The 23,205-nt window shown below is 40.1% G+C and overlaps 1 protein-coding gene across 3 annotated transcripts in view; it reads right to left on the bottom strand.

Annotated features, from left to right (window-relative positions):
- Positions 1-23,205, bottom strand: part of LMNTD1 (lamin tail domain containing 1) — a 442,400-nt gene that overhangs the window by 279,486 nt on the left and 139,709 nt on the right. For all 3 annotated transcript variants that reach the window (XM_060305881.2, XM_060305879.1, XM_060305878.1), the window contains exon 5: positions 3,561-3,715. The gene's annotated coding sequence lies outside the window, so the exon portion shown is untranslated. The remainder of the gene's footprint in view (positions 1-3,560; positions 3,716-23,205) is intronic.

Here is a 23,205-nt window from a genome sequence, read left to right as displayed (position 1 = left end):
TTTCTTTTTAAACACAGTACCCCCTCAGATTATATTTTGTTTTCCCATTCCTGACAAAGACAGAAATATTTTCTTTCTTCTTAACTGTACTACAAGAAAATAATAATACAAACACAATGATTAACGTCAACAGACCACTGACTACAACACTGCCAGCCCATCAGGGAATGCCCCAATGGAGTCACACTGGAGAGATCAGCCCCCATCTGCAGAAGCACCTGCTATCCACTGTGGCTGGTGGCTTCTATGCAGGAATGCAGGCCCAGTGCTGCCTAATATTCCAAGTTTTCAAGAGAAGCCTAACATTTAGATTTTTATTTGAAATACGCTTGCTTGAAAATTTTGGCAACCAATTCAAAAAATTATAAGAATTCAACTAGGGTCATCACTGTGACGAACAAACAACGAGGCCATCTGTGGCCTGGGGGCTGTCAGTTTGAGACTTTGGGACTCGTTGATTTCTAAGGTTTCCCCCTACTCAAACAGTTCTGTGATTTCCATTGGGAGATCCTGAAGTTTGGATCACAGTGGCATCAATCCAATTAAAATCACAGCTACAGCTGCCAGAAAGAGTCTCATTGTACCTGCACCCTGAAAAAAGGAGTTGCCTAAGAGAAGCCATTCGCTACATTTAATAAAGTAGCCAGTAAGTAACAAGAAGCTGGGAGGGAGTTCATTAAATTCTAAATTAGGAAATGTGTATGTTTAGGTGCTGGTGACAATTCTCTTGAGGCCTATGGAATAACAGGTCTTTGATATTCGATGCAATTAATATTGATTATAAGTTGTATAAGTTTTCTGAAATGGAAATATCAGTTTGGTATACTGTTGATCAAATGTTTACATCTTCAGCAGCCACAAAACCCAATGTCAGGGAGAAAATGCAAATCAGGTCCTTGAACGCACTCCCTGGGCCATATGGGGAACTCACTGAACCCCTTACTAGCCCCAGGAGTTCCGGAGACACATGGCTTCCATTGTGATATATGCTTCTATTGTGTCAGCTTAAGGGGTCTCAAAGTGATTAATGGTATCTAAAAATAGTTCCGGAGAACATGAACTGACATCTTGGCATGCCGCTTATTTGTTGTGTATCCTTGGCCAAGTTACTTAAACTCTCTGGACTCATTTTTTATGTCTGCAAAATAGGGATTATGTGAGGATTAATCAAAACATCATATAGGCTGACATAAGGTAGATATATAGACTCAGGAAATGTTTATTGAAGTGAAAGAGTATGAGTAAGCAACTGGTTTTGTTTAGTAGATCCCAGAATATCTAGGACAGGGTTTCTCATGAGAATATTCTAACACACTGGGGAGTTGCACCAGTGGTGAGAAAAGACAGGAGTTAGAGTGTGAGCGTAGGAAACTACACGTAGCCCAAAGCTTATCTTATCTCTATAGCAGCCGGACAGTCAAAATCTGAACTAACTCGGGAGGGCTTAGACATATGAACATATACTCTAATAATAAAAGACACTGAGAAAACCCAAAGATCCTTTTCGCATTTTAAGAAACAAACTCCATTATTACTTGAGCAGTTTGTTGTACTTCAGATCATTATTGAAGTTCGACTAAAAAATGGCCCACTTTATTTTATCACATTATCAGGGCAGAAATTAAAGCAGAATTGATATAGTTAAGGAGGAGCAGGGCTGGAAACTCATGCTATCTAAGTTCAGAGTGTGCCAAGAATTCAATTTAGTTTATGAAAATGTCAGAGACTGTCTCTGTCACAGCCGCCCTGACCGCATGAGACACTCTCCATCCACAAGGCCATGAAATTATCCCAGGTGGCCAGTTTCTAGGCCATCACAACCCTTTAAATCGTAGGAAAAACAAAACACAAGAGCATTTATCAAGAGTAGAATTGCAGGTTGGGAGAAAACTTTCTCCCAACCTGATGGATTGGTTGATGGATGACTGTGACTTTTTTGGGGGCTAGTAATTTAAAACTTCTGATATTCCAAGTTAGTGCTAATATTTGGCACTTTGGGTAGGTGCCCTCTCAGTACTGATTTTTTATTCTTCTAAGACTTGCATCTAACCTTTGGCCCATTTTGTAATCTCTCCTACCTAAAAGATGGTGTACAGATTGCCTGAGATATAGACTAACAGCTGTGTTTTTTCTGGCAATTCAAACACTTTGAATATAGGTCTTAGTAGTTGAAGTGCTAGTCTGAAAACTCTGCACTGAAGTTCTTTGAGAATTTATCAATTTGTGTTTAGGGACTTTTCAAATGGAAAAATGAAGCTATTCATGTTTTCACAGGCAGTTCCAAATTCCAAACTGTGTCAAGGGTAAAATGTTTCTGTGCTTGAAAGGCCAAGGCAGACTTACGTAACCCAGAAGAGGACAATGTAATGCTACCCCAGAAACAAATGATGGAGCTTTAAAAATGTGCTATTCTATAACTTGATGCAATAGGAAGTGGTTCTTTCTCACCCCTTAGGGGAAATGAATTTGGTTTTCATAATAAACCTGTAAGGCCTAAAGAATTAGAAATTCAAATAGTTTTTATAAATAAAGAAGGTTTTGTTTTATATTTTCCATATTTGGGAAACCAACTCTCTGAGGAGTTTTGCCAGTGGCATGCTCTATGGATTTTTCCATGTTGCCACTGGTAATTGTGATCTTTGTACTTTTTTCTTTTTTTTAAACAGTTGAGACTTCAGAGTCTTTGTCTGAAAAGCCCAGCTACCACATAGGTTTGCAGAATTCCTTAGATATTTTTCCAGACCAGGTTCTTCTTACTAGTCCATCTTTCACTCACGTTTTAAGCTACGGAATGGGAGGACAGCTACCTAAGATTAAAGGAAAGTACAGAAAAGTGTAGGGTACGTTGTAGTTGTTGAGAAATATGTGGAAGGTTTTCTATTTGGAGTAAGGATTTACATACTTGAGTTTGTATAGAAGTAAGAGTTTCTACAAAGACAGTAAGCTGGCTAAACCAGCAGTAGCAAAGAAACCAAAACCAAGTCCTTGATTGGTTTGGAACTGAGGGACTCAAGAGGTAAATTTTAGATACGGAATTGTGGAGAGATGAAAAGGGGGGTGGTGTGCATCACACACCACTGGCCTAGTGGCTTTTAACTCCAAAGCCCATGGTTTTTCCACAATATTGTCTAGTTGCATTCTGTCTGCAACTATTTCCATTTGGGAACCCAGTAACTGATTTCCAACCATAGGTATATATAATGGAATATTTGCAAGCAGTGAGCTTGGTGAGGAATGGTGGTGATTGAAAAAGCAGTATTCATCTTTAAAATAATTTGATAAGACAAATATTCTTGGAGATTGTGTGCCAATGTATTTTTTTTGAAAGCTACTGTTTCTAACAGAAACTCTGATACATACCCTAAACCACCACAGAAAAACTACAGGATGTTGTAAGAAAAACTTTAAGAAGGAAATAATAAAGGACTGGCACTCAAAGTCTCCCAGAAGTTTTTTTTCACCCATAGCAGGATAAAACCGTAAAAATTAGTAACCAAATACTTTGTTTTAAGGGTGGGACAAACTATTTTTTTAAAAAGCATATAAAAGCTAATCCAAACCTTTATTCAAGCTGATATCTGTTGTGATTTTCTTGCTTTTTGGTGAGCAGAGGTAGACAAAATGTTCTCCAAAGGCCTTGAAAATGGAAGATCGTGTGGTCATTGCATTTCCCTTTAGAAGGGTGTAACACCGTTCTACTACTCCTTGCAAAAACCTAAAATTTGATAAAACAGATTAATAGGTATAAATCTTGGAAAGATAAATGCACTGGACAAACTGACGTTGTTAACATAGCAACACCTATGATCATCCCAACTCACTTTCTTGTTTCTTTGCTAATACATTAACCACTGAAGCCATCTATGTTTCTTCCTTGCAGTGTTTTAATTACAGACCATATTTTTTTCAGCTCGCAGTTCTCCAAAGTTCTTTCTCAATTTGGTTTTCTCAGCAAATGAGAAAAGCTAAGAGATCGGTAATGCATAGAATTTTATTATCTGCAAGGATTTAGTGATTTGGAGTGAATAAGTTTAATCAATTTCTATATTGGGAAGTTCAACGTAATTCATGTAAGCCTACAATATCTGAAAAGTTACAAATTTCAGAAGGCCTATACTTTTTATTTTCATCCAATTTTTAATTTCACCATATATTTTTAATTTTCACTCAGATAAGAACTTATCAATCAATTCATACTAAGGAAGTAACATTCATTTACTTCACAAATATTTATTAGACACCTGACATATGTCAGGAAAGAGCTAGGCACTGGGATCAGATAGTAATATCTAAAAAGAATCTTTGCTCTTGCCAAATCTGTAATGATCCAGCATAGAAGACAGATACGCAAGAAGTAAAGGGTGCTAAATTATAACAATTTTAACATATGCTTATAGGGGAGCACATGTCAGAAACATGTAAGTTAGTTTAGATGGAATAGGGAAAAGCTTATAAGAGGCAGGTCCCAGAAAAATCTCCCTGGTGAATATTTGTCAGTACTTAAAATCATTATTCATTTATTTGTTTCCATGCTTATTGTCTGTGTGCTCCCAATAGTATGTAAGTTTTGACCGTATTTCCAGAGCCTAAACAAGGTCTGGAACACAATAAATATTTCCTAACGAAATGACTAACTGGTAAGAAATGATGCTGAGGAGGTGGATAAGAGCCTTCTAAGTTATGCTGAGATGTTCAGACTTCATTTCCCAACCAGTGGAAAGCATGGAATGGTTTCCAGCAGGAGAATGGCATGATGTGATGTTTAGTACCACTCTAGCTCCATAGAGAAAATGGATTGGGCAGAATAGGAAAAGTTAGTGACCTTCAGGGAGGGATCTACACCCGAGTATGGGTCAAATTTGATGGTGACCTAAAGTTAATGATGGGGATGAGGATGGAGAGAAGTGGACAGATTCAGGAAATGTTTAAGAAATAGAACCAACAGGCCTTGGCGATTGGATGGATATGGTGCAGGGAGGGAGGGGATTAATCAAGAGAGATTTCAGGTCTGAACCATTAGATGGTTGGATGGTATTAATATTTATTAAGATAGGAAACACTGGAGCAAGAAGGGTTTTCTTGGGTAATGTCAAGAACTCAGTTTTGAGCGTAGGCACTTTGAGGTATCTTCATGATATCCAAGTAAAAATGTCCAGTAGATAATCAAACACATGGGAACAAAACTAAGAAGGGTGCCTGGACTGGAGATAGAAGTTGAACTTCTAGATCGACAGAGAAATCAGTTGCAACCCAAACTTGTGAGGAAGCTATAATCAGAACAGAGCATTATTTTTCTTTCCATTTTCATGACACTTGGCGTGCCACACTTGCTAAGCATTAGCTGATGATGACAATTTCCTGGTGTCAGACTAGTCTTCAAGTTGAAGTGCCAAACTGCACTGACAAAGCCTGGCCTCGTGCAATTTCCAAATTGCTTGGCAGCTGAAAGAGGTGAAAAACTCATTACCAACCCATCTGTCCTGAGATTCTGCCCTGATTTCTAGGCTAGAGAAATTTGAATAATTTCAAGAAAATTTAAATAGCACACATGGATCAGTAAATTCCTTCACTATCAGCTCTATATTCTAGTTTCTTGGACATGAGCGAAAACCTCAGAAAGTTGAGCAAGGTGGCAGTATTAGCAAGTAGATACCCTAAATGTCGCCTTCATTTCAGTAGAAAACATAATTGAACAGAGAATCAGAGGTCTTTCCATTAAGTATACTACATTTTTGTTACCAATACTGATTTTTCTCCCCTCTATTTCTATGATCTGTGTTTAGGTCTATATTAAGATACTCCTGTACAATAAAATTAAAACACAGTAGGAGCAATGAAATTAATGGAATGGTCAATTTGACTCTCTTGCTTGTTGCAGAGAAACTTTCCTGAATTCAAATCTTTACTCCCCTACTTGCCTTCAGTCCTTTTCTCCTCTTTTCTTTCCATTCTTCCTGATTTCTCTCCCTTCTTCCCTCTCTTTCTTTCTTTCCTTGTGTAATGAAAGAGGATGGGATTTTGGGTGCGTGGGATTCTGAGTCAGAGAGAACTGGCTTTGGATCAGATTTCTACTTAATTTTTATTAAAGGCTCTGAACCTGTTCCCTAAGTTTTAAATTATAATAATGATGATGATTTAAAATATCACAAGGTGGGGGGACCTTCAAGATGGTGGAGGAGTAAGAGGTGGAGATCACCTTCCTCCCCACAAATACATCAGGAATACATCTACATGTGGAACAACTCCTACAGAACACCTACTGAATGCTGGCAGAAGACCTCAGACCTCCCAAAAGGCAAGAAACTCCCCACGTACCTAGGTAGGGCAAAAGAAAAAGAAAAAACAGAAACAAAAGAACAGGAACGGGACCTGCACCAGTGGGAGGGAGTCATGAAGGAGGAAAGGTTTCCACACACTAGGAAGCCCCTTCCCTGGCGGAGATGGGGGGTGGGGGGGGAAGCTTTGGAGCCATGGAGGAGAGCGCAGCAACAGGGGTGCGGAGGGCAAAGCAGAGACGTTCCTGCACAGAGGATTGGTGCCGACCAGCACTCACCAGCCCAAGTGGCTCGTCTGCTCACCCGCCGGGGCGGGCAGGGGCTGGGAGCTGAGGCTCGGGCTTCAGAGGTTGGATTCCAGGCAGAGGACTGGGGTTGGCTGCCTGAACACAGCCTGAAGGGGGCTAGTGCACCACAGCTAGCCAGGAGGGAGTCCGGGAAAAAGTCTGGAACTGCCTAAGAGGCAAGAGACCATTGTTTCAGGGTGCACAAGGAGAGGGGATTCAGAGCACCACCTAAACTAGCTCCAGAGACGGGCGCGAGCCGTGGCTATCAGCGCAGACACCAGAGACGGGCACGAACAACGCGAACGCTGCTTCTGCTGACACCAGGAATCCTGTGTGCAAGCAGAGGTCACTATCCACACCCCCCAAGGAGTGTGTGCAGCCCGCCACTGCCAGCGTCCTGAGATCCAGGGACAACCTCCCCAGGAGAACACATGGCGCGCCTCAAGCTGTTGCAACGTCACACTGGCCTCTGCCACTGCAGGCTCGTCCCACCTTCCAACTGTGACTACCGTATGCCTCCCTCCCCACGGCCTGAGTGAGTCAAAGCACCCTAATTAGCTGCTGCTTTAACCCCCTCCTCTCTGGGCGGGAAACAGATGCCAGAGGGCGACCTACACGCAGAGGTGGGGCCAAAATCAAAGCTGAACCCCGGGAGCTGTGCAAACAAAGAAGAGAAAGGGAAATTTCTCCCAGCAGCCTCAGGAGCAGCAGATTAAATCTCCACAATCAAGTTATGTACCCTGCATCTCTGCAATACCTAAACAGACAACAAATAGTCCCAAAATTGAGGCGGTGGACTTTGGGAGCAACTGTAGGCTTGGGGTTTGCTGTCGGCAACTGATTTGTTTCTGATTTTTATGTTTATCTTAGTTTAGTTTTTTGTGCTTGTTATCATTGGTGGATTTGTTTGCTTGTTCTCTTCTTTTTTTATTACTTTTTTATTTAAATAATATAAAAATTTTTATTAAAAATTTTATTTTCTTTCTTTTTTTCTCTGTTTTCTTCTGAGCTATGTGCTGACAGGGTCTTGGTGCTCTGGCCTGGTGTCAGGCCTGAGTCTCTAATGTGGGAGAGCCGAGTTCAGGACATTGGACCACCAGAGACCTCCTGGCACCAGGTAATATCAATTGGCAAGAGCTCTCCCAGAGATCTCCATTTCAATGCTAAGATCCATCTCCACCCAACGGCCAGCAGGCTCCAGTGCTGGATGTCCCATGCCAAACAACTAGCAAGACAGGAACACAACCCAACCCATTAACAGAGAGGCTGCCTAATATCATACTAAGCTCACAGACATGCCAAAACACACCACTGGGCATGGCCCTGCCCACCAGAAAGACAAGATCCAGCCCCACCCACCAAAACACAGGCACAAGTGCCCTCCACCAAAAAGCCTACAAAAGCCACTGAAACAACCTCACCCACTGGGGGCAGACAACAAAAACAATGGGAACTACAAACCTGCAGCCTGTGAAAAAGAGACCCCAAACACAGTAAGTTAAACAAAATGAGAAGACAGAGAAATATGCAGCAGATGAAAGAGCAAAGTAAAAACCCACCAGACCTAACAAATGAAGAGGAAATAGGCAGTCTACCTGAAAAAGAATTCAGAGTAATGATAGTAAAGATGATCCTAATCTTGTAAATAAAATGGAGAAAACACAAGAAACGTTTAACAAGGACCTAGAAGAACTAAAGAGCAAACAAACAATGACGAACAACACAATACATGAAATTAAAATTCTCTAGAAGGAATCAATACCAGAATAACTGATAAGTGGCCTGGAAGATAAAATAGTGGAAATAACTACTGCAGAGCAGAATAAAGAAAAATGAATGAAAAGAATTGAGGACAGTCTCAGAGACCTCTGGGACAACATTAAACACACCAACATTCGAATTATAGGGGTCCCAGAAGAAGAAGAGAAAAAGAAATGGTCTGAGAAAAGATTTGAAGACATTATAGTTGAAAACTTCCCTAACATGGGAAACGAAATAGTCAATCAAGTCCAGGAAGCACAGAGAGTCCCATATAGGATACATGCCAAGACACATATTAATCAAACTATCAAAAATTAAATACAAAGAAAAAATATTGAAAGCAGCAAGGGAAAAACAACAAATAACATACAAGGGAATCCCCATAAGGTTAACAGCTGATCCTTCAGTAGAAACTCTGCAAGCCAGAAGGGAGTGGCAGGACATATTTAAAGTGATGAAAAGGAAAAACCTACACCTAAGATTTCTCTACCCAGCAAGGATCTCGTTCAGATTTGATAGGGAAATTAAAACCTTTACAGACAAGCAAAAGTTAAGAGAATTCAGCACCACCAAACCAGCTTTACAACAAAAGCTAAAGGAACATCACTAGACAGGAAACACAAAAGAAGGAAAAGACCTACAATAACAAACCCAAAACAATTAAGAAAATGGGAATAGGAACATACATATCGATAATTATCTTAAATGTAAATGGATTTAATGCTCCAACCAAAAGACACAGACTGGCTGAATGGATACAAAAACAAGACCCATATATATGCTGTCTACAAGAGACCCACTTCAGACCTTGTGACACATACAGACTGAAAGTGAGGGGATGGAAAAAGATATTCCATGCAAATGGAAATCAAAAGAAAGCTGGAGTAGCAATTCTCATATCAGACCAATAGACTTTAAAATAAGGAGTATTACAAGAGACAAAGAAGGACATTACATAAGGATCAAGGGATCAATGCAAGAAGAAGATATAACAATTGTAAATATTTATGCACCCAACATAGGAGCACCTCAATACATAAGGCAAATGCTAGCAGCCATAAAAGGGGAAATCGACAGTAAAACAGTCACAGCAGGGGAATTTAACACCCCACTTTCACCAATGGACAGATTATCCAAAATGAAAATAAATAAGGAAACACAAGCTTTAAATGACACATTAGACAAGATGGACTTAATTGATATTTATAGGACATTCCATCCAAAAACAACAGAATATGCTTTCTTCTCAAGTGCTTATGGAACATTCTGCAGGATAGTCATATCTTGGGTCACAAATCAAGCCTTGGTAAATTTAAGAAAATTGAAATCATATCAGGTATCTTTTCTGGCCAAAACACTCTGAGACTAGATATCAATTACAGGAAAAAAAATGTAAAAAATACAAACACATGGAGGTTAAACAATACGCTATTAAATAGCCAAAACATCACTGAAGAAATCAAAGACGAAAATAAAAAACACCTAGAAACAAATGACAATGAAAACACGATAACCCAAAACCTGTGGGATGCAGCAAAAGCAGGTCTAAGAGAGAAGTTTATAGAAATACAATCCTACCTCAAGAAACAAGAAACATCTCAAATAAACAACATAACCTTACACCTAAAGCAATTAGAGAAAGAGGAACAAAAAAACCCCAAAGTTAGCAGAAGGAAAGAAATCATTAAGATCAGATCAGAAATAAATGAAAAAGAAATGAAGAAACAATAGCAAAGATCAATAAAACTAAAAGCTGGTTCTTGGAGAAGATAAAATTGATAAAACTTTAGCCAGACTCACCAAGAAAAAAAGGGAGAAGACTCAAATCAACAGAATTAGAAATGAAAAAAGGAGGAGGTTAGAGAAGATAGTGGAAGAGTGAGATGCGGAGATCACCTTCCTCCCCACAGATACATCATAAATACATCTACACGTGGAACTACTCCTACAGAACACCTACTGAATGCTGGCAGAAGACCTCAGACCTCCCATTAGGCAAGAAACTCCCCACGTACCTGGGTAGAGCAAAAGAAAAAAGTAAAAACACAGACAAAAGAATAGGGACGGGACCTGCACCAGTGGGAGGGAGCTGTTAAGTTGGAAAGGTATCCACACACTAGGAAGCCCATTCGCGGGCAGAGACTGTGGGTGGTGGAGGGGGGAGTTTCCGAGCCTCGGAGGAGAGCACAGCCACAGGGGTGCGGAGGGCAAAGCAGAGAGATGCCCGCACAGAGGATCGGTGCCGACCAGCATTCACCAGCCCGAGAGGCTTGTCTGCTCACCCGCTGGGGCGGACGGGGGCTAGGAGCCGAGGCTCAGGGTTCGGAGGTCGGATCCCAGGGAGAGGACTGGGGTTGGCTACGTGAACACAGCCTGAAGGGGGCTAGTGCACCACGGCTACCTGGGAGGGAGTCCGGGAAAAGTCTGGAGCTGCCAAAGAGGCAAGAGACTATTTCTTCCCTCTTTGTTTCCTGGTGCGCGAGGAGAGGGGTTTAAGAGCACTGCTTAAAGGAGCTCCAGAGATGGGCGCGAGCCGCGACTATCAGCGCGGACTCCACAGACGGGCATGAGATGCTAAGGCTGCTGCTGCCGCCACCAGGAAGCCTGTGTGCGAGCACAGGTCACTGTCCACACCTCCCCTCCTGGAAACCTGTGCAGCCCGCCACTGCCAGGGTCCCGTGATCCAGGGACAACTTCCCCGGGAGAACTCACGGCGCGCCTCAGGCTGGTACAACGTCACGCCAGCCTCTTCCACCGCAGGCCCGCCCCTCACTCTGTGCCCCTCCCTCCCCCACGGCCTGAGTGAGCCAGAGTACCCGAAGCAGCTGCTCCTTTAACCCCTTCCTGTCTGAGTGAAGAACAGATGCCCTCCGGTGACCTACAAGCTGAGGTGGGTCCAAATCCAAAGCTCAGCAGTGAGAACAAAGAAGAGAAAGGGAAATCTCTCCCAGCAGCCTCAGAAGCAGCATATGAAAGCTCCACAATCAACTTGATGTGCCTGCATCTGTGGAACACCTGAATAGACAACGAATCATCCCAAATTGAGGAGGTGGACTTTGGGAGCATCGAGATATATATATATTTTTCCCCTTTTCCTCTTTTTGTGAGTGTGTATGTGTGTGCTTCTGTGTGAGATTTTGTATGTATAGCTTTGCTTTCACCATTTGTCCTAGGATTCTGTCCATCCGTTGTTTTTTTGTTTTTTTTTATTTAAAAATTTTTTTTTCATAATAATAATTTTTTATTTTAATAACTTTATTTTATTTTATCTTATTTATTTTATTTTATCCTCTTTCTTTCTATTGTTTCTCCCTTTTATTTTATTTTATTTTTTCGGTACGTGGGCCCCTCACTGTTGTGGCCTCTCCCATTGTGGAGCACAGGCTCCAGACACGCAGGCTCAGCAGCCATGGCTCACGGGCCCAGCCGCTCCGCAGCATGTGGGACCAGGGCACAAACCCATGTTCCCTGCATCGGCAGGCAGACTCTCAACCACTGTGCCACCAGGGAAGCCCTGTTTCTCCCTTTTATTCTGAGCCGTGTGGGTGAAAGCCTCTTGGTGCTCCCGCCAGAAGTCAGTGCTGTGCCTCTGAGGTGGGAGAGCCAACTTCAGGACAATGGTCCACAAGAGACCTCCCAGCTCCACGTAATATCAAACAGCGAAAATCTCCCAGAGATCTGCATCTGAACACCAAGACCCAGCTTCACTCAATGATCAGCAAGCTACAGCGCTGGACACCCTATGCCAGACAACTAGCAAGACAGGAACACAGCCCCATCCATTGCCAGAGAGGCTGCCTAAAATCATAATAAGGCCACAGACACCCCAAAACACACCACCAGTTGTGCACATGCCCACCAGAAAGACAAGATCCAGCCTCATCCACCAGAACACAGGCACTAATCCCCTCCACCAGGAAGGACACACAACCCACTGAACCAACCTTAGCCACTGGGGACAGACACCAAAAACAACGGGAACTACAAACCTGTAGCCTGCAAAAAGGAGACCCCAAACACAGTAAGATGAGCAAAATGAGAAGACAGGAAAACACACAGCAGATAAAGGAACAAGATAAAACCCCACCAGACCTAAAAAATGAAGAGGAAATAGGCAGTCTACCTGAAAAAGAATTCAGAATAATGATAGTAAAGATGACCCAAAATCTTGGAAATAGAATAGAGAAAATGCAAGAAACATTTAACAAGGACGTAGAAGAACTAAAGAGGAAACAAGCAATGATGAACAACGCAATAAATGAAATTAAAAATACCCTAGAAGGGATCAATAGGAGAATAACTGAGGCAGAAGAACGGATAAGTGACCTGGAAGATAAAATAGTGGAAATAACTACTGCAGAGCAGAATAAAGAAAAAAGAATGAAAAGAACTGAGGACAGTCTCAGAGACCTCTGGGACAACATTAAAGACACCAACATTCGAATTATAGGTGTCCCAGAAAAAGAAGAGAAAAAGAAAGGGACTGAGAAAATATTTGAAAAGATTATAGTTAAAAACTTCCCTAATATGGGAAAGGAAATGGTTAATCAAGTCCAGGAAGCAGAGAGAGTCACAGACAGGATAAATCCAAGGAGAAACACACCAAGACACATATTAATCAAACTGTCAAAAATTAAATACAAAGAAAACCTATTAAAAGCAGCAAGGGAAAAGCAACAAATAACACATAAGGGAATCCCCATAAGGTTAACAGCTGATCTTTCAGCAGAAACTCTGTAAGCCAGAAGGGACTGGCAGGACATATTTAAAGTGATGAAGGAGAAAAACCTACAACCAAGATTACTCTACCCAGCAAAGATCTCATTCAGATTTGATGGAGAAATTAAAACCTTTACAGACAAGCAAAAGCTGAGAGAGTTCAGCACCACTAAACCACCTTTACAACAAACGCTAAAGGAACTTCTCTAGGCAAGAAACACAAGAGAAGGAAAAGACCTACAATAACAAACCCAAAACAATTAAGAAAATGGGAATAGGAACATACAGATCGATAATTACCTTAAATGTAAACGGACTAAATGCTCCCACCAAAAGACACAGACTGGCTGAATGGATACAAAAACATGACCTATATATATGCTGTCTATAAGAGACCAACTTCAGACCTAGGGACACATACAGATTGAAAGTGAGGGGACAGAAAAAGATATTCCATGCAAATGGAAATCAAAAGAAAGCTGGAGTAGCTATTCTCATATCAGACAAAATAGACTTTAAAATAAAGACTATTACAAGAGACAAAAAGGACACTACATAATGATCAAGGGATCAATGCAAGAAGAAGATATAACAATTGTAAATATTTATGCACCCAACATAGGAGCACCTCAATACATAAGGCAAATACTAACAGCCATAAAAGGGGAAATTGACAGTAACACAATCATAGTAGGGGACGTTAACACCCCACTTTCACCAATAAACAGATTATCCAAAATGAAAATAAATAAGGAAACACAAGCTTTAAATGCCACATTAAACGAGATATACTTAATTGACATTTATAGGACATTCCATCCAAAAATAACAGAATACACATTTTTCTCAAGTGCTCATGGAACATTCTCCAGGATAGATCATATCTTGGGTCACAAATCAAGCCTTGATAAATTTAAGAAAATTGAAATCGTATCAAGTATCTTTTCTGACCACAACGCTATGAGACTAGATATCAATTACAGGAAAAGATCTGTAAAATATACAAGCACATGGAGGATAAACAATACGCTATTAAATAGCCAAGACATCACTGAAGAAATCAAAGAGCAAATAAAAAAATACCTAGAAACAAATGACAATGGAGACATGATGATCCAAAACCAATGGGAGGGCTTCCCTGGTGGCGCAGTGGTTGAGAGTCTGCCTGCCGATGCAGGGGACATGGGTTTGTGCCCCAGTCTGGGAAGATCCCACATGCCGTGGAGCGGCTGGGCCCGTGAGCCATGGCCGCTGAGCCTGCATGTCCAGAGCCTGTGCTCCGCAAGGGGAGAGGCCACAGCAGTGAGAGGCCCGCGTACCGCAAAAAAAAAACCCAAAAACCTATGGGATGCAGCAAAAGCAGTTCTCAGAGGGAAGTTTATAGCAATACAATCCTACCTTAAGAAACAGGAAACATCTCAAATAAACAACCTAACCCTGCACCTAAAGGAATTCGCGAAAGAAGAACAAAAACCCCCAAGTTAGCAGAAGGAAATGAATCATAAAGATCATATCCGAAATAAATGAAAAAGAAATGAAGGAAACGATAGCAAAGATTAATAAAATTAAAAGCTGGTTCTTTGAGAAGATAAACAAAATTGATAAACCATTAGCTAGACCCACCAAGAATAAAAGGGAGAAGACTCAAATCAACAGAATTAGAAATGAAAAAGGAGAAGTAACAACTGACACTGAAGCAATACAAAGGATCATGAGAGATTATGACAAGCAACACTACGCTAATGAAATGGAAGACCTGGAAGAAATTGAAAAAGTTTTAGAAATGTACAACCTGCCAAGACTGAACCAGGAAGAAATAGAAAATATGAACAGACCAATCACAAGCATTGAAATTGAAACTGTGATAAAAAATCTTCCAAAAAACAAAAGCCCAGGACCAGAGGGCTTCACAGGTGAATTCTATCAAACATTTAGAGAAGAGCTAACACCTATCCTTCTCAAACTCTTCCAAAATATAGCAGAGGGAGGAACACTCCCAAACTCATTCTATGAGGCCATCATCACCCTGATACCAAAATCAGACAAAGATGTCACAAAGAAAGAAAATTACAGTAGGCCAATATCACTGAAGAACATAGATGCAAAAATCCTCAACAAAATACTAGCAAACAGAATCCAACAGCACATTAAAAGGACCATACACCATGATCAAGTGGTGTTTATGCCAGGAACGCAAGGATTCTTCAATATACACAAATCAATCAACGTGATACACCACAGTAAAAAATTGAAGGAGAAAAACCATATGATCATCTCAATAGATGCAGAGAAAGCTTTCGACAAAATTCAACACCCATTTCTGATAAAAACCCTCTAGAAAGTAGGGAACTTTCCTCAACATAATAAAGGCCATATATGACAAACCCACAGCCAACATCGTCCTCAATGGTGAAAAACTGAAAGCATTTCCACTAAGATCAGGAACAAGACAAGGTTGCCCACTGTCACCACTATTATCCAACATAGTTCTGGAAGTTTTAGCCACAGCAATCAGAGAAGAAAAAGAAATAAAATGAATTCAGATTGGAAAAGAAGTAAAGCTGTCACTATTTGCAGATGACATGATACTATACATAGAGAATCCTAAAGATGCTACCAGAAAAGTACTAGAGGTAATCAATGAATTTGGTAAAGTTGCAGGATACAAAATTAATGCACAGAAATTTCTGCCATTCCTATACACTAATGATGAAAAATCTGAAAGTGAAATTAAGAAAACACTCCGTTTACCATTGCAACAAAAAGAATAACATATCTAGGAATAAACCTACCTGAGGAGACAAAAGACCTGTATGCAGAAAATTATAAGACACTAATGAAAGAAATTAAAGATGATACAAATAGATGGAGAGATATACCATGTTCTTGGATTGGAAGAATAGACATTGTGAAAATAACTCTACTACCCAAAGCAATCTACAGATTCAATGCAATCCCTATCAAACTACCACTTGCATTTTTCACAGAACTAGAACAAAATTTTTCACAATTTGGATGGAAAAATAAGACCCGAATAGCCAAAGCAAACTTGAGGACGAAAAATGAAGCCTGAGGAATCAGGCTCCCTGACTTCAGACTATACTACAAAGCTACAGTAATCAAGACAGTATGGTAGTGGCAGAAAAACAGAAATATAGATCAATGGAACAGGATAGAAAGCCCAGAGATAAACCCACGCACATATGGTCACCTTATCATTAACAAAGGAGGCAAGAATATACAGTGGAGAAAAGACAGCCTCTTCAATATGTGGTGCTGGGAAACCTGGACAGGTACATGTGAAAGTATGAAATTAGAAATCTCCCTAACACCATACACAAAAATAAACTCAAAATGGAGTAAAGATCTAAATGTAATGCCAGACACTATCAAACTCTTAGAGGAAAACACAGGCAGAACACTTTATGACATAAATCACAGCAAGATCCTTTTTGACCCGCCTCCTAGAGAAATGGAAATTAAAACAAAAATAAACAAATGGGACCTAATGAAACTTAAAAGCTTTTGCACAGCAAAGGAAACCATAAACAAGACCAAAAGACAACCCTCAGAATGGGAGAAAATATTTGCAAATGAAGCAACTGACAATGTATTAATTTCCAAAATTTACAAGCAGCTCATGCAGCTCAATAACAAAAAAACAAACAACCCAATCCAAAAATGGGCAGAAGACCTAAATTGACATTTCTCCAAAGAAGATATACAGATTGACAACAAACACAGAAAGAATGCTCAACATCATTAATCATTAGAGAAATGCAAATCAAAACTACAGTGAGGGCTTCCCTGGTGGCGCAGTGGTTGAGAGTCCGCCTGCCGATGCAGGGGACACGGGTTCGTGCCCCAGTCCAGGAAGATCCCACATGCTGTGGAGTGGCTAGGCCCGTGAGCTATGGCCGCTGAGCCTGCGCGTCCGGAGCCTGTGCTCCGCAACGGGAGAGGCCACAACAGTGAGAGACCCACATACCACAAAACAAAACAAAACAAAACAGAAAACAACTACAATGAGATATCATCTCACACAAGTCAGAATGGCCATCATCAAAATATCTAGAAAGAATAAATGCTGGAGAGGCTGTGGAGAAGAGGGAACACTCTTGCACTGTTGGTGAGAATGTAAATTGATACAGCCACTATGGAGAACAGTATGGAGGTTCCTTAAAAAACTAAAAATAGAAGTACCATGTGACCCAGCAATCCCACTACTGGGCATATACCCTGAGAAAACCATAATTCAAAAAGAGTCATGTACCAAAATGTTCATTGCAGCTCTATTTACAATAGCCAGGACATGGAAGCAACCTAAGTGTCCATCTACAGATGAATGGATAAAGAATATGTGGCACATATATACAATGGAATATTACTCAGCCATAAAAAGAAACGAAATTGAGTTATTTGTAGTGAGGTGGATGGACCTAGAGTCTGTCTTACAGAGTGAAGTAAGTCAGAAAGAGAAAAACAAATACCGTATACTAACACATATATATGGAATCTAAGAAAAAAAAAACAATGTCATGAAGAACCTAGGGGTAAGACGGGAATTATGACACAGACCTACTAGAGAATGGACTTGAGGATATGGGGAGGGGCAAGGGTAAGCTGTGACAAAATGAGAGAGTGGCATGGACATATATACACTACCAAACGTAAAATAGATAGCTAGTGGGAAGCAGCCGCATAGCACAGGGAGATCAGCTCGGTGGTTTGTGACCACCTAGAGGTGTGGGATAGGGAGAGTGGGAGGGAGGGAGATGCAAGAGGGAAGAGATATGGGAACATATGTATATGTATAACTGATTCACTTTGTTATAAAGCAGAAACTAACACACCACTGTAAAGCAATTATACTCCAATAAAGATGTTAAAAAAAAAAGAAATGAAAAAAGAAGTAACGACTGACACTGTAGAAATACAATGGACAAGCAACTCTATGCCAAGAAAATGGACAACCTGGAAGAAATGGACAAATTCTTAGAAAAGCACAACCTTCTGAGACTGAACCAGGAAGAAATAGAAAATATAAAAAGACCAATCACAAGCAGTGAAATGGAAACTGTGATTAAAAACCTTCCAGCAAAACAAAGCCCAGGACTGGATGGCTTCACAGGTAAATTCTATCAAACATTTAGAGAAGAACTAACACCTATCCTTCTCAAACTCTTCCAAAATATAGCAGAGGGGGGAACACTCCCAAATCCATTATACGAGGCCACCATCACCCTGATACCAAAACCAGACAAGGATGCCACAAAGAAAGAAAACTACAGGCCAATATCAGTGATGAACATAAATGCAAAAATCCTCAACAAAATACTAGCAAACAGAATCCAACAGCACATTAAAAGGTTCATACACCATGATCAAGTGGGGTTTATTCCAGGGAGGCAAGGATTCTTCAGTATATGCAAATCAATCAATGTCCTGTAGCATATTAACAAATTGAAGGAGAAAAACCATATGATCATCTCAATAGATGCGAAAAAGGTTTCGACAAAATTCAACACCCATTTATGATAAAAACTCTCCAGAAAGTAGGTATAGAGGAACTACCTCAGCATAATAAAGGCCATATATGACAAACGCACAGCCAACACCCTTCTCAGTGGTGAAAAACTGAAACCACTTCTGCTAAGATCAGGAACAAGACAAGGATGTCCACTCTCACCACTATTATTCAACACAGTTTTGGAAGTTTTAGCCACAGCAATCAGAGAAGAAAAATAAATAAAAGGAATTCAGATTGGAAAATAAGAAGTAAAGCTGTGACTGTTTGCAGATGACATGATATTATACATAGAGAATCCTAAAGATGCTACCAGAAAACTACTAGAGCTAATCAATGAATTTGGTAAAGTAGCAGGATACAAAATTAATGCACATTGATCTCTTGCATTCCTATATACTAATGATGAAAATCTGAAAGAGAAATTAAGGAAACATTCCCATTTACCATTGCAACGATAAGAAGAAAATACCTAGTGATAAACCTACCTAAGGAGACCAAAGACCTGTATGCAGAAAATTATAAGACACTGATGAAAGAAGTTAAGGACGATACAAACAGATCAAGAGATGTACCATATTCTTGGAATGGAAGAATCAACATTGTGAAAATGACTCTACTACCCAAAGCAATCTACATATTCGACGCAATCCCTATCAAACTACCACTGGCATTTTTCACAGAACTAGAACAGAAATTTTCACAATTCGTATGGAAACACATAGGCAAAGCAATAGGCAAAGCAATCTTGAGAAAGAAAAATGGAGCTGGAGGAATCAGGGTCCCTGACGTCAGACTATGCTAGAAAGCTAAATAAATAAATCAAGACAGTATGGTACTGGCACAAAAACAGAAATATAAATCAATGGAACAGGATAGAAAGCCCAGAGATAAACCCATGCACATATGGTCACCTTATTTTTGATAAAGGAGGCAAGCATATACAGTGGAAAAAGACAGCCTCTTCACCAAGTTGTGCTGGGGAAAATGGACAGCTACATGTAAAAGAATGAAATTAGAACACTTCCTAACACCATACACAAAAATAAACTCAAAATGGATTAAAGACCTAAATGTAAGACCAGACACTCTAAAACTCTTAGAGGAAAACATAGGCAGAACCCTCTATGACATAAATCACAGCAAGATCCTTTTTGACCCACCACCTAGAGAACTGGAAATAAAAATTAAAAAATGGGACCTAATGAAACTTAAAAGCTTTTGCACAGCAAAGGAAACCATAAACAAGACCAAAAGACAACCATCAGAATGGGAGGAAATATTTGCAAATGAAGCAACAGACAAACGATTAATCTCCAAAATATACAATCAGGTCATGCAGCTGAATATCAAAAAAACAAACAACCCAATCCAAAAATGGGCAGAAGACCTAAATGACATTTCTCCAAAGAAGATATACAGATTGCCAACAAACACATGAAAGGATGCTCAACATCACTAATCATTAGAGAAATGCAAATCAAAACTGCAATGAGATATCATCTCACACCAGTCAGAATGGCCATTATCAAAAAATCTACAAACAATAAGTGCTGGAGAGGGTGTCCAGAAAAGGGAACCTTCTTGCACTGTTGGTGGGAATGTAAATTGATATAGCCACTATGGAGAACAGTATGGAGGTTCCTTAAAAAACTAACAATAGAAGTACCATGTGACCCAGCAATCCCACTACTGGGCATATACCCTGAGAAAACCATAATTTAAAAAGAGTCATGTACCAAAATATTCATTGCAGCTCTATTTACAATAGCCGAGACATGGAAGCAACCTAAGTGTCTATAGAGAGATAAATGGATAAAGATGATGTGGCACATATTTACAATGGAATATTACTCAGCCATACAAGAAATGGAATTGAACTATTTGTAGTGAGGTGTATGGACCTAGAGTCTGTCATACAGAGTGAAGTAATTCGGAAAGAGAAAAAGAAATACCGTATGCTAACAAATATATATGGAATCTAAAAAAAAAAGGTTCTGATGAACCTAGGGGCAGGACAGGAATAAAGATGCAAAGGTAGACAATGGAGTTGAGGACACGGAAGGGGGAAGGGTAAGCTGGGACGAAGTGAGAGAGTAGCACTGACATATATACAGTACCGAATGTAAAAGAGATAGCTAGTGGGAAGCAGCCGCATAGCACAGGGAGATTAGCTCGGTGCTTAGTGACCACCTAGAGGGGTGGGATAGGGAGGGTGGGAGGGAGGTACAAGCAAGAGGGGATATGGGTATATATGTATATATATAGCAAATTCATTTTGTTATACAGCAGAAACTAACACAACATTGTAAAGCAATTACGCTCCAATAAAGATGTTAAAATAAATAAATAAAAAATCACAAGGTTACTATGAAGCTTAGATGAGAAATTATACATAAAATTTACTGCATAAAGATGGCTTACAGTAGATGTTTCATAAGCATAGTCTATATTCTGTTTCCATTTCCGTTTTCCTCCATAAGGAAGGCTATTGGACGTTACTGTAATAAAGCTTGTTAAACAAGGTTACATTTGATTCAATGAGTGATGGAAGAGAAAACTGGAGGGTAACAGGTTCTGAAATGAATGAAAAATAATGATTTATAGACGGTAACTGATAAAGCCACTCTTTCAAGAAGAATGAGAGGGTAATGGGATGTAGAACAAAGGAACAATAGTGTGAAGGAGAATCGGGGTGAAGGAAAAATGTTTGTGGGTGGTGGTGGTTGTTTTTTTAGGATGGAGGTTTGAGTGTGCCTATAACAAGGAAAGAAAGGGACTTACGAGGAGGAATATAAAAATGAGAAAGAGTAATAATACAGAAAATACCTTCAGGAAATAGAATATAAGAGCAGCATTGATCAAAGTTACAGTAGTTATAAAAACAAATTGCCAAATGAAGACAAACCCCTTCTAGGCAGTTCAAGCCGGGCCTTCGGAGACCTGGGCTCACTTGAAATAGCATTTCAATAGACAGTTACTCTTAGCCAGCGGTACCAAGGACTCCAGTGTTCAGGGCTGAGGAGTACTGTAGGAGCCTCCTACCTGCAGCTGCCTCTCCCTAATGCCTGAAATGGCAATTACTCATTAATATGTCAAGGGATTAACAGCTATGTAGCCTATTAAGATCCAATCTGTGGGCAGTACAGACTTCAGTTTGAAAGCTCCGTCATTTATTATGTGTATAAGCTTGGGAAAGTTTTTAGATTTCTTTAAGCCTTAGATTCCTTTATTTTCTGGCCGTGCCACGCAGCTTGTAGGATCTTAGTTCCCCGACCAGGGATTGATCCCTGGCGCTCAGCAGTGAAAGTGCGGAGTCCTAGCAACTGGACTGCCAGGGAATTCCCGATCCTCAATTTCTCGAACTCTAAGGATAACGTTTCCTACGTAACAGGATTGAAGATAATATACACTAAGTAATTAATAGTGATTAGCATACAGAAAATAATGTTCCTTGTGGGGTGTTAGAGTACTGTAATTTGCCTATTTGCTTACTTTTGAATAATTTTTTCTTATCTTTTCATAAAACTTTGACCCCATCTAATATAACATGCTTACAGAGACTTGAGCTGAAATCACTATTACTGATATTATCCTAGGGTGGTCAGATGAAGAGACTATCCCAGGATTCTGAATGTGGCTTGAGCCAATAGAACTGCGACATTCCCCCAAAGAAGCCTAGGCCTTTTGGGCACAGACGTGTGTGACTCAAAAACTATCCATGGTATCCAGCTTCAAGAAGAGAAAAGAAGAAACATTTTCTTTTAAATTTTCAAATGCTGAGGACCTTATCTTCGGGAACCTTCCCTAAGACTTCGGCATCTATTTACCTATTTTCTTCGGGTTTAAATCAATATGGTCCTTTGCCAAGGATGGCAAATTATTATACCAACAAAAGCACAAAATACAGAAATTCCGAGGTAAAAAGACTTCTCATTCTCCAATTTCATGTATGGATGTTATTATTATAATTATCATTATTTAAGAAGTATTGTATTTAGCCAGTAGTTTTGAGTAGACCAATCCATTAAGAATATATTTTTAATGTAACACTCTTAGAACGTCTAAGACTTAATTTATAAATGTCCTAGTTTTTGTATTGCCATTCTTTAATCCTGAGTTCATATCCTACCGGAAAAGGCAGACTCTAACATGGAATCCCTATCTGTAGGTAATTAAATTGAATAGTAAAGGCTATTTGGAATGGCTTAAAGTAATAGGGCAAAGGGAGGGGTTAGCAAAGTCCAAATAGAATGAATCTTTGATTCAGTAGAGAAATGCTTCTCAAACTTTCACGTGCCTATAGGTCAGCTGGAGATCTTTTTAAAATGCAGATTCTGATTCAGTAGACCTAAGGGTGGGGTCTGAGGTTTTGCATCTCTAACAAACTTCCAGGATCGAGGACGCTACTGACCCCCACCACACTCAAGTAGTGAGGAAGAATCTAGAATTTGGTAATGAGTAGGGAGGGAGCCTGCCATGTGCCCTCTAACTCAGCATCACAGAAAACTTCTGAAAACTCAACCACCAGTCACCTGCCTTTTGGAGTCCTTCATCTTCTAACACAACAGCTCTCTGACATTTTGATGCTAAAAACTGACTTATCCACAAGCAGAGGCATAAACTCTGGAAACAT

Source organism: Globicephala melas, chromosome 10, assembly GCF_963455315.2.
Source record: "Globicephala melas chromosome 10, mGloMel1.2, whole genome shotgun sequence".
Classification (NCBI taxonomy): domain Eukaryota; kingdom Metazoa; phylum Chordata; class Mammalia; order Artiodactyla; family Delphinidae; genus Globicephala; species Globicephala melas.
The sequence above is the reverse complement of the archived record's forward strand: the minus strand, read 5'-3'. Positions and strand labels throughout refer to the sequence as shown.